The sequence below is a fragment of the Oncorhynchus keta genome, chromosome 21 (assembly GCF_023373465.1).
Source record: "Oncorhynchus keta strain PuntledgeMale-10-30-2019 chromosome 21, Oket_V2, whole genome shotgun sequence".
Taxonomy (NCBI): domain Eukaryota; kingdom Metazoa; phylum Chordata; class Actinopteri; order Salmoniformes; family Salmonidae; genus Oncorhynchus; species Oncorhynchus keta.
This window is the reverse complement of record NC_068441.1, coordinates 27770231-27782304: the sequence shown is the minus strand read 5'-3', so window position 1 is coordinate 27782304 and position 12074 is coordinate 27770231.

The following is a 12074-nucleotide window of genomic DNA, read 5'->3' as shown; positions in this document are numbered from 1 at the left end:
TCTTTAAAGTAAATGCTGTACTGCCAGTGCAGATGCCAGATTGACCATGCTGCAAGCTTTAGTGGTAATGACGTTCTTTAAAGTAAATGCTGTACTGCCAGTGCAGACGCCAGATTGACCATGCTGCAAGCTTTAGTGGTAATGACGTTCTTTAAAGTAAATGCTGTACTGCCAGTGCAGACGCCAGATTGACCATGCTGCAAGCTTTAGTGGTAATGACGTTCTTTAAAGTAAATGCTGTACTGCCAGTGCAGACGCCAGATTGACCATGCTGCAAGCGTTAGTGGTAATGACGTTCTTTAAAGTAAATACTGTACTGCCAGTGCAGACGCCAGATTGACCATGCTGCAAGCTTTAGTGGTAATGACGTTCTTTAAAGTAAATACTGTACTGCCAGTGCAGACGCCAGATTGACCATGCTGCAAGCTTTAGTGGTAATGACGTTCTTTAAAGTAAATGCTGTACTGCCAGTGCAGATGCCAGATTGACCATGCTGCAAGCTTTAGTGGTAATGACGTTCTTTAAAGTAAATGCTGTACTGCCAGTGCAGACGCCAGATTGACCATGCTGCAAGCTTTAGTGGTAATGACGTTCTTTAAAGTAAATGCTGTACTGCCAGTGCAGACGCCAGATTGACCATGCTGCAAGCTTTAGTGGTAATGACGTTCTTTAAAGTAAATACTTAAATAAACTCAACTCACATTCTCCAACAAATGTTCAAACAAATCAAATGTATTGAGACTCGATTTCAAAATAAAATGTGAAAAAGGTGAATGTTTTTGAAAACATATATTCTACACCGAAGTGAAGCCGCTCCAAATACCCAAAACCATCCAGTTGTTCCTGGATTTTTTTCAATTAAAAAAAATATATATAATTTGAAACTTGGTCGTGCATTAGAAAGTTTCCTCTTGTTATATGTCACTCACTGACAGTCATTTAATTAGCCCATGTCAGTAAAAGTTTTTTAGATTGGTAAATTAGTCTAGTTAGTTGAGCCAGCTATCTAGAGTCGTATGAAAACGTTTGGGCACCCCTCTGAGGCTGCATAAAAATGTACTCTGTCATCCCAGAAAATGATCACAGTGGCATGCCATTCATTTTCTAATAAAAGCTGTACTGGGGTATTGTCCAGACAAAGATTTTTAGTGTAGCAATATTAAGTTGTATGAAATTAAAACAGATGTGAAAAATAGGCTATGCAAAAATGTGGGCACCCTTGTCATTCTGTTGATTTGAATACCTGTAACTACTTAGCACTGATTAATTGGAACACACAATTGGTTTGGTGAGCTCATTAAGCCTTGAACTTCATAGACAAGTGCATCCAATCAAGAGAAAAGGTATTTAAGGTGGCCAGTTGTTGTTCTCTTTGACTCTCCTCTGAAGAGTGGCAACATGGGGGCCTCAAAACAACTCTCAAATGACCTGAAAACAAAGATTGTTCAACATTATGTTTTAGAGGAAGGCTACAAAACGCTATCGCAGAGATTTAAGCTGTCAGTGTCCACTGTGAGGAACATAGTAAGGAAATGGAAGACCACAGGCACAGTTCTTGTTAAGGCCAGAAATGGCAGGCCAGGTAAAATATCGGAGAGACAAAGGCGAAGGATGGTGAGAACGGTCAGAAACTGCCCACAGACCACCTCCAAAGACCTACAACATCATCTTGCTGCAGATGGTGTCACTGTGCATCGTTCAACAATTCAGTGCACTTTGCACAAGGAGAAGCTGTATGGGAGAGTGATGCGGAAGAAGCCTTTGCTGCACACATGCCACAAACCGAGTCGCTTGAGGTATGCAAACGCACATTTGGACAAGCCAGCTTCATTTTGGAATAAGGTGCTGTGGACTGATGAAACAAAGATTGAGTTATTTGGTCATAACAAGGGACGTTATGGCGGCAAAAGAACACAGCATTCCAAGAAAAACACTTGCTACCCACAGTAACATTTGGTGTGGGTTCCATCATGCTGTGTGGCTGTGTGGCCAGTGCCGGTACTGGGAATCTTGTTAAAGTTGAGGGTCGCATGGATTCCACTCAATATCAGCAGATTCTTGGGAATAATGTTGAAGAATCAGTCACAAAGTTGAAGTTACGCCGGGGCTGGATATTTCAACAAGACAACGACCCAAAACACTGCTCAAAATCTACCCGGGCATTTATGCAGAGGAACAAGTACAATGTACTGGAATGGCCATCCCAGTCCTCAGACCTGAATATCATTGAGAATCTGTGGGATGATTTGAAAGCGGCTGTCCATGCTCGGCAACCATCAAACCTAACTGAACTGGAGATGTTTTGTAAGGAGGAATGGTCCAAAATACCTTCATCCAGAATCCAGATACTCATTAGAGGCTATGGGAAGCGTCTAACAGTCTAGAGACTGTTATTTTAGCAAAAGGAAGCTCTACTAAATATTGATGTGATTTTTCTATTGGGGTGCCCAAATTTATGCACCTGTCTAATTTTGTTTTAATGCATATTGCACATTTTCTTTTAATCCAATAAACCTAATTTCACTACTGAAATATTACTGTGTCCATCAGTTATTTGATAGATCAAAATTAAATTGCTGATCCAAACACCCAATTATTTATAAATGGAAATCATGGAAATTGTCAGGGGTGCTCAAACCTTTTGAAACTTTCTTGTAAATAATAGGCCTTATCACGTGCCCAGGGGCCCTGACCTCCAGTCGACCCCCATTAAATTTCACTCTCAGTCAGATATCATATTAACACAGCATAAGTCATGGCAAATGTGTAGAATTGTAGGAAATATATATATATATATATATATATCTTACAGGTCAAAAGTTTGGAGTCACTTAGAAATGTCATTGTTTTTGAAGAAAAGCACATTTTTTGTCCATTAAAATAACATCAAATTGATCATAAATACAGTGTAGATAGACATTGTTAACGTTGCAAATAACGATTGTAGCTGGAAACGGTATATGTTTTGATGGAATATCTACAATAGGCGTACAGAGGCCCATTATCAGCAACCATCACTCCTGTGATCCAATGGCACGTTATGTTAGCACAGCTGAAAACTGTTGTTCTGATTAAAGAAGCAATACAACTGGCATTTTTTAGACTAGTTGAGTATCTGGAGCATCAACATTTGTGGGTTTGATTACAGGCTCAAAATGTCCAGAAACAAATAATGTTCTTCTGAAACTCGTCGGAGGTGCTTCAGGAAGCATTGGTTAAATCTCTTCAGAAAACGTCAACAAATTGACAACTAGAATGACAAAGGTGTGCAAGGCTGTAATTGCTGCAAATGGAGGATTCTTTGACGAAAGCAAAGTTAAGGACACAATTATTATTTCAATTAAAAATCATTATTTATAACCTTGTCATTGTCTTGACAATATTTCCTATTCATTTTGCAACTCATTTCATGTATGTTTTCATGGAAAACAAGGACATTACCAAGTGACCCCAAACTTTTGAATGGTAAACACTACCGATCAAAAGTTTTAGAACACCTACTCATTCAAGGGTTTTCCTTTATTGTCACTATTTTCGACATTGTAGAAAACTATGAAATAACACATATGGAATCATGTAGTAACCAAAAACAAATGAAACAAATCAAAAATATTTTACATTTCTTAGTAGCCACCCACAGCTTTGCATACTCTTGGCATTTTCTAAACCAACTTCATGAGGTCAATTAAAAAGTAATTTAAAAAGTTAATTTGTGGAATTTCTTTCCTTCTCAATGTGTTTGAGCCAATCAGTTGTGTTGTGACAAGGTAGGGGTGGTATACAGAAGATAGCCCTATTTGTTAAAAGACCATGTCAATATTATGGCAAGAACAGCTCAAATACGCAAAGAGAAACGACAGTCCATCATTACTTTAAGACATGAAGGTCAGTCAATCCAGAAAATTTCAAGAACTTTAAAAGTTTTTTCAAATGCAGTCGCAAAAACCATCAAGCGCTATAATGAAACTGGCTCTCATGAGGACCGCCACAGGAAAGAAGACCATTAGTTACCTCTGCTGCAGAGGATAAGTTCATTAGAGTTAACTGCTCCTCAGATTGCAATGCAAATAAATGCTTCAGCGAGTTCAAGTAACAGACACATCTCAACATCACCTGTTCAGAGGAGACTGCGTGAATCAGGCCTTCATGGTTGAATTGCTGCAAAGAAACCACCACTAAAGGACACCATTAATAAGAAGAGACTTGTTTGGGCCAAGAAACATGAGCATGAGTCTAAATTTGAGATTTTTTTCCCCCAAGTGCCGTGTCTTTGTGAGACGCAGAGTAGGTGAACGGATGATCTCCGCATGTGTGGATCCCACCGTGAAGCATGGTGGAGGAATTGTGATGTGTGGGGGTGCTTTGCTGGTGACACAGTCAGTGATTTATTTAGAGTTCAAGGCACACTTAACCAGCATGGCTATCACAGCATTCTGCAGCGACATGCCATCCCATTTGCTTTTGCGCTTAGTGGGACTATCATTTGTTTTTCAACAGGACAATGACCCAAAACACACCTCCAGGCTGTGTAATGGCTATTTGACCAAGAAGGAGAGTGATGGAGTGCTGCATCAGATGACCTGGCCTCCACAATCACCTGACCTCAACCCAATTGAGAAGGTTTGGGATGAGTTGGACCGCAAAGTGAACGAAAAGCAGCCAACAAGTGCACAGCATATGTGTGAACTCCTTCAAGACTTTTGGAAAAGCATTCCAGGTGAAGCTGGTTGAGAGAATGCCAAGAGTGTGCAAAGCTGTCATCAAGGCAAAGGGTTGCTATTTTGAAGAATCTAAAATATATTTTGATTTATTTAACACTTTTGTGGTTACTTCATCATTCCATGTGTTATTTCATAGTTTTGATCTCTTCACTATTATTCTACAATGTAAAAATAGTAAAAATAAAGAAAAACCCTTGAATGAGTAGGTGTGTCCAAACTTTTGACTGATACTGGTCCTTTCTTGGGAGTTTTTCCTAGCCACCGTGCTTCTACACCTGCATTGCTTGCTGTTTGGGGTTTTAGGCTGGGTTTCTGTACAGAACTTTGAGATATCAGCTGATGTACGAAGGGCTATATAAAATACATTTGATTTGATTTGATTTTGATTTTACTGTATAAAAATCTGTAATGCAAATGTATTTGTTTACCTTTTGTTAATAAAATAGATTTTCTGCTAACAGATCCCTCTGTAGGTATGAAATGAGCATTTTGAATCCCGTTGCTGTGTTCATGATTACTGGCTAATTGTATAACTAATAGACTATGTGTTTGTAGGTCGACTGAGGTTAATGAAGCTACAGCAACCAATGTTTTAATGGCTGGGGTAATTTCTGTTTGTTTTTGCTGTTCTCCAAATAGCATTTTATAGTTTTTAAATTGTATAGAAATGCAGTAAATGATCTTAAAATGTCTTTCACCCCCCCTCACTAAAACAGATCCTGGCTAGGGCCTTGGAGTCAGAGGCTTGAGGGGTATACTACAAAGCAGGATGAAGGAGTGAACCAGCTAACTAGTCTATATGTTCTGATCTATATGTTCTGATTCTGGTTTAGGAGTATACTCATCTGGTACAACAGATTTACAACAGCACATTTTATCATATGACTGTGGTTGTTTTGGGGTATACACAAGTAGCAGAATTCCCACAAAAAATGACCAGATAAGTCAGCTATACTAGCCTATGATAGGTCAAAGAGCACCCTGATGGACACCGGCTTCCATAGCAACAAATTATATTCCACAGCCACAAAGTTCAAATTGGCTACAAAAATGTGCTTTTTGGTCTTAATTTGAGGTTAGGTATAAGTCACATCAAATCAAATTGTATTTGTCACATGCTTTGTAAACAACAGGTGTAGACTAACAGTGAAATGCTTATTTATGGGCCCTTCCCAACTGTGCAGAGAGAAAATTTGAGGAATAATAGAAAAATAATTATCAGGAATCAAGGTAAGCCCCAATTGCAGACTGTGTGAAGTAGCAATGTTTATTGTAACCACAGGGGCAAGTAAACAACAGGTCAAGGCAGGCAGGGGTCGAATATCCAGAGCAGAGGCCAAGGTACAGGACGGCAGGCAGGTTCAGGGTCAAGTCAGGCAGAGGTCAGTAATCCAGAGGTGAAGCCAAGGTACAGGACGGCAGGCAGGTTCAGGGTCAAGTCAGGCAGAGGTCAGTAATCCAGAGGTGAAGCCAAGGTACAGGACGGCAGGCAGGTTCAGGGTCAAGTCAGGCAGAGGTCAGTAATCCAGAGGTGAAGCCAAGGTACAGGACGGCAGGCAGGTTCAGGGTCAAGTCAGGCAGAGGTCAGTAATCCAGAGGTGAAGCCAAGGTACAGGACGGCAGGCAGGTTCAGGGTCAAGTCAGGCAGAGGTCAGTAATCCAGAGGTGAAGCCAAGGTACAGGACGGCAGGCAGGTTCAGGGTCAAGGCAGGCAGGGGTCGAATATCCAGAGCATAGGCCAAGGTACAGGACGGCAGGCAGGTTCAGGGTCAAGTCAGGCAGAGGTCAGTGATCCAGAGGTGAAGCCAAGGTACAGGATGGCAGACAGACAGGTACAGGCAGTGGTCAGGCGGGCGGGGACAGGGTCAGGACAGGCAAAGGTCAAAAACCAGGAGGACGAGAAAAAGAGAGACTAGGGAAAAACAGGGGGTGAGACAAAACGCTGGTAGGCTTGAACAAACAAGATGAACTGGCAACAGACAGACAGAAAACACAGGTATAAATACACAGGGGATAATAGGGAAGATGGGCGACACCTATAATGGTGTGGAGACAAGCACAAGGACAGGTGAAACAGATCAGGGTGTGACAATAAAACCACAAAGAATAAATACAAAATGAGTGATGGTAACTTGGCTAAGGGTAAGTACCGAGTCGATATGCAGGGGTATGAGGGAATTGAGGTAGATATGTACATACAGTTCATTTGGAAAGTATTCAGACCCCTTGACTTTATCCACATATTGTTGCGTTACAGCCTTATTCTAAAATGGATTACCTTAATTTTCATTCCTCGTCAATCTACACACAATACCCCTTAATGACAAAGCAAAAACAGATTTTTAGAAATGTTTAAATGTATAAATGTATAAATAATAAATGTATAAATAATAAAAAACGGAAATATCGCATTTACATAAGTATTCAGACCCTTTACTCAGTACTACCTCGAGTCTTCTTGGGTATGATGCTACAAGCTTGGCACACCTGTATTTGGGGAGTTTCTACCATTCTTCTCTGCAGATCCTCTCAAGCTCTGTCAGGTTGGATGGGGAGCGTCGCTGCACAGCTATTTTCAGGTCTCTCCAGAGATGTTTGATTGGGTTCAAGTCCAGGCTCTGGCTGGGCCACTCAAGGACATTCAGAAACTTATCCTGAAGCCACTCCTGCGTTGTCTTGGATGTGTTCTTAGGATATTAGTCCTGTTTGAAGGTGAACTTTCGCCCCAGTCTGAGGTCCTGAGCGCTCTGGAGCAGGTTTTCATCAAGGATCATCAAGGATCTCTCTGTACATCTTTCTATTGCTCCTGACTCCTATTCCCTGCCACTGAAAAATATCACCACAGCATGATGCTGCCACCACCATGCTTCACCGTAGAGATGATGCCAGGTCTCCTCCAGACGTGACGCTTGGCATTCAGGCCAAATAGTTCAATCTTGGTTTCATCAGACCAGAGAATCTTGTTTCTCATGGTCTGAGAGTCCTTTAGGTGCCTTTTGACATACTCCAAGTGGGCTGTCGTGCCTTTTACTGAGGAGTGGCTTCCGTCTGGCCAATCTACCATCTATTCTCCCCCAATTGCTCATTTTGGCCTGGCGGCCAGCTCCAGGAAGAGTCTAGGTGGTTCCAAACTTCTTCCATTAAGTTTTAAGAATGATGGAAGCCACTTTGTTCTTGGGGACCTTCAATGCTGCATAATTTATTTTTTTGTACCCTCTCCCAGATCTGTGCCTCAACACAATCCTGTCTCGGGGGGAGCTCTACAGACAATTCCTTCGACCTCATGGCTTGGTTTTTGCTTTGACATGCACTGTCAACTGTGGGACCTTATATAGACAGGTGTGTGCCTTTCCAAATAATGTTAAATCAATTTAATTTACCGCAGGTGGACTTCAATCATGTTGTAGAAACATCTCAAGGATGATCAATGGAAACAGGATGCACCAGAGCTCAATTTCGAGTCTCATAGCAAAGGGTCTGAATACTTATGTAATTAAGGTATCTGTTTTTATTTTTAATAAATTAGCAAAAATGTCTAAAAACCTGTTTTCGCTTTGTCATTACGGGGTATTGTGTGTAGATTCATAAGGAATAAAAATGTATCTAATCCATTCTAGAATACGCTGTAACGTAACAAAATGTGGAAAAGGTCAAGGGGCCTGAATTCTTTCCGAATGCACTGTATTACTATGCGTTCTCAAGTCTAGCTTTCCGACGCTCGCAAGCCGTTACTACCAGGACAATTTATTTTACAAACATTCTGACATACATTGTGATTTGCCATATGGATCTTGAAAGGGAATGTTATGCATTTTTGTCACACCCTGACCATAGTTTGCTTTGTATGTTTCTATGTTTTGGTTGGTCAGGGTGTGAGCTGAGTGGGCATTCTATGTTACATGTCGAGTTTGTCTAGTTCTATGTTTGGCCTGATATGGTTCTCAATCAGAGGCAGGTGTTGTCACGCCTTGGTCATAGTGTTTTGTGTTTTCGTTATATATTTGGTCAGGCCAGGGTGTGACATGGGTTTATATGTTGTGTTTCGTATTGGGGTTTTGTAGGCATTGGGATTGCGGCTGAGTAGGGGTGTAGCATAGGTTTGGCTGCCTGAGGCGGTTCTCAATCAGAGTCAGGTTATTCTCGTTGTCTCTGATTGGGAACCATATTTAGGTAGCCGGGGTTTCACTGTGTATTTCGTGGGTGATTGTTCCTGTCTCCGTGTTAGTGTTCACCAGACAAGCTGTATAGGTTTTCATGTTCTGTTTGTTGTTTTGTATATTTATAAGTTATTTCATGTATCGCGATCATTCATTAAAGAACATGAGTAACAACCACGCTGCATTTTGGTCCGACTCTCTTTCGACAAACGAACGCCGTTACAGAATCACCCACCACACACGGACCGAGTGGCGTGGTAACAGGCAGCGACAGCATGAGCAGCGAAAGGAGGCACTTAGGAGAGCTGAGAGACGCTGTTATGAGGAGAAACAACAGCGGCAGCAGGAGCTACAATATCGGGAGTATACGACGTGGGAGGAAATAGACAGGTGGGCGGTCGACCCAGAGAGAGTGCCGGAGCCCGCCTGGGATTCGCTGGAGCAGTGCGAAGAGGGCTATAGGAGAAGGTAGTCGAAGAGAAAGACATGGCGAAATAAACCCGAAAGTCAGCCCCAAAAATTTATTGGGGGAGGGCTCAGGGAGAGAGTGGCAGAGTCAGGAGTCAGACCTGAGCCAACTCTCCCTGTTAATCGTGAGGAGCAGCGATCAAAGGACTTCTGGACTTGGGAGGAGATATTAGACGGAAAAGGACCCTGGGCTCAGCCTGGAGAATATCGCCGTCCCAAGGAAGAACTGGAGGCGGCAAAAGCGGAGAGGCGCTGGTATGAGGAGGCAGCACGGCGACGCGGATGGAAGCCTGAGAGTCAGCCCCAAAAATGTATTGGGGGGGGCTTACAGGGAGTATGGCTATGCCAGGTAGGAGACCTGCGCAAACTCCCTGTGCTTACCGGGGGGCTAGAGAGACCGGGCAGGCACCGTGTTATGCTATGGAGCGCACGGTGTTTCCAGTGCGGGTGCATAGCCCGGTGCGGTTCATACCAGCCCTTCGTATTGGCCGGGCTAGAGTGGGCATCGAGCCAGGTAAGGTTGGGCAGGCTCGGTGCTCAAGAGCTCCAGTGCGCCTACACGGTCCGGTCTATCCAGAGCCACCTCCACACACCAGTCCTCCGGTAGCAGCTCCCCGCACCAGGCTTTCTGTACGTGTCCTCGATCCAGTATCGGCAGTTCCAGCACCACGCACCAGGCCTTCAGTGCGCCTCGCCTGTTCAGCACAGCCAGAGCCTTCCTTCCCTCCTGCGCTGTCGGAGTCTCCTGCCTGTTCAGCGCTTCTAGAGCCTTCCTCCTCTACAGCGCTGCCGGAGCCTCCTGCCTGTTCGGAGCAGCCTGAGCTGCCAGACTGCATGGAGCAGCCAGAGCTGTCAGCCTGCATGGAGCAGCCTGAGCTGTCAGTCTGCATGGAGCAGCCAGAGCTGTCAGTCTGCATGGAGCAGCCAAAGCTGTCAGTCTGCATGGAGCAGCCAGAGCTGCCAGTTTGCATGGAGCAGCCAGAGCTGCCAGTCTGCACAAAGCTGCCAGTCTGCATGGAGCAGCCTGAGCTGTCAGTCTGCATGGAGCAGCCTGAGCTGTCAGTCAGCATGGAGCAGCCAGAGCTGTCAGTCTGCATGGAGCAGCCAGAGCTGCCAGTCTGCATAGAGCAGCCAGAGCTGTCAGTCTGCACAAAGCTGCCAGTCTGCATGGAGCAGCCAGAGCTGTCAGTCTACATGAAGCAGCCAGAGCTGTCAATCTGCATGGAGCAGCCAGAGCAGCTAGATCCGCCAGTCAGCCATGATCTTCCAGATCTGCCAGTCAACCATGATCTTCCAGATCTGCCAGTCAACCAGATTCTTCCAGATCTGCCAGTCAACCAGTCTCTTCCAGATCTGCCAGTCAACCAGTCTCTTCCAGATCTGCCAGTCAACCAGAATCTTCCAGATCCGCCAGCCAGCCAGGATCTACCGGAGCCTACTACCTGCCTGAGCTTCATCTCAGTACTGGGCATTCTCTCAGTAATGGGCTTCCCCTCAGTCTCGGGCTGCCCCTCAGTCCCGAGCTTCCCCTCAGTCCCAAGCTGCCTCAGTCCCGAGCTGCCCCTCAGTCACGAGCTGCCCCTCAGTTCTGTGGGGTTCTGGGTGAGGACTATTAGGCCATGGTCTGCGGCGAGGGTGGATTATCCCAGGACGCGAAGGGGAGGAACTATGACATTAATGGAGTGGGGTCCACGTCCCGAGCCGGAGCCGGAGCCGCCACCATGGGCAGACGCCCACCCGGACCCTCCCTATGGTTGTGAGGTGCGTCCGGGAGTCCGCACCTTAGGGGGTGGTTCTGTCACGCCTTGGTCATAGTGTTTTGTGTTTTCGTTATATATTTGGTCAGGCCAGGGTGTGACATGGGTTTATATGTTGTGTTTCGTATTGGGGTTTTGTAAGCATTGGGATTGCGGATGAGTAGGGGTGTAGCATAGGTTTGGCTGCCTGAGGCGGTTCTCAATCAGAGTCAGGTGATTCTCGTTGTCTCTGATTGGGAAACATATTTAGGTAGCCGGGGTTTCACTGTGTATTTCGTGGGTGATTGTTCCTGTCTCCGTGTTAGTGTTCACCAGACAGGCTGTATAGGTTTTCACGTTCCGTTTGTTGTTTTGTATATTTATTAGTATATTTATGTATATTTAAGTTATTTCATGTTTCGCGATCATTCATTAAAGAACATGAGTAACAACCACGCTGCATTTTGGTCCGACTCTCTTTCGACAAACGAACGCCGTTACAGGTGTTCGTCATTGTCTCTGATTGGGAACCATATTTAGGTAGCCTGGGTTTCACTGTGTGTTTGTGGGTGATTGTTCCTGTCTCTGTGTTTTGCACCAGATAGGCCTATTTTTGGTTTTCCACGTTTATTGTTTTTGTTAGTTTATTCATGTCCAGTGTCTTTATTAAAGAACATGAATAACCACCAAGCTGCGTTTTGGTCCGCCTCTACTTCACCACAGGAAAACCGTTACAATTTGTAACTTTTTTTTCAGTGGATGTAGGCGTTTTTTGCCATGTCACCACCGGGTGTTATTCATCAACTTCCACAAGAAACAAAAGTCATAAAATAATCAAATATTTACAATCTCTTCATTATTTTATAGTCCGAGTACAATTCTCTCTCATCAACGTTTTTTTGTGATTATTGTAGTTATTATTTTATGTTATGTTATTTTATGTCCCTAGCTCATTCTTGTCCACTCACAGAGCTATGGCTAATGTATGCTCC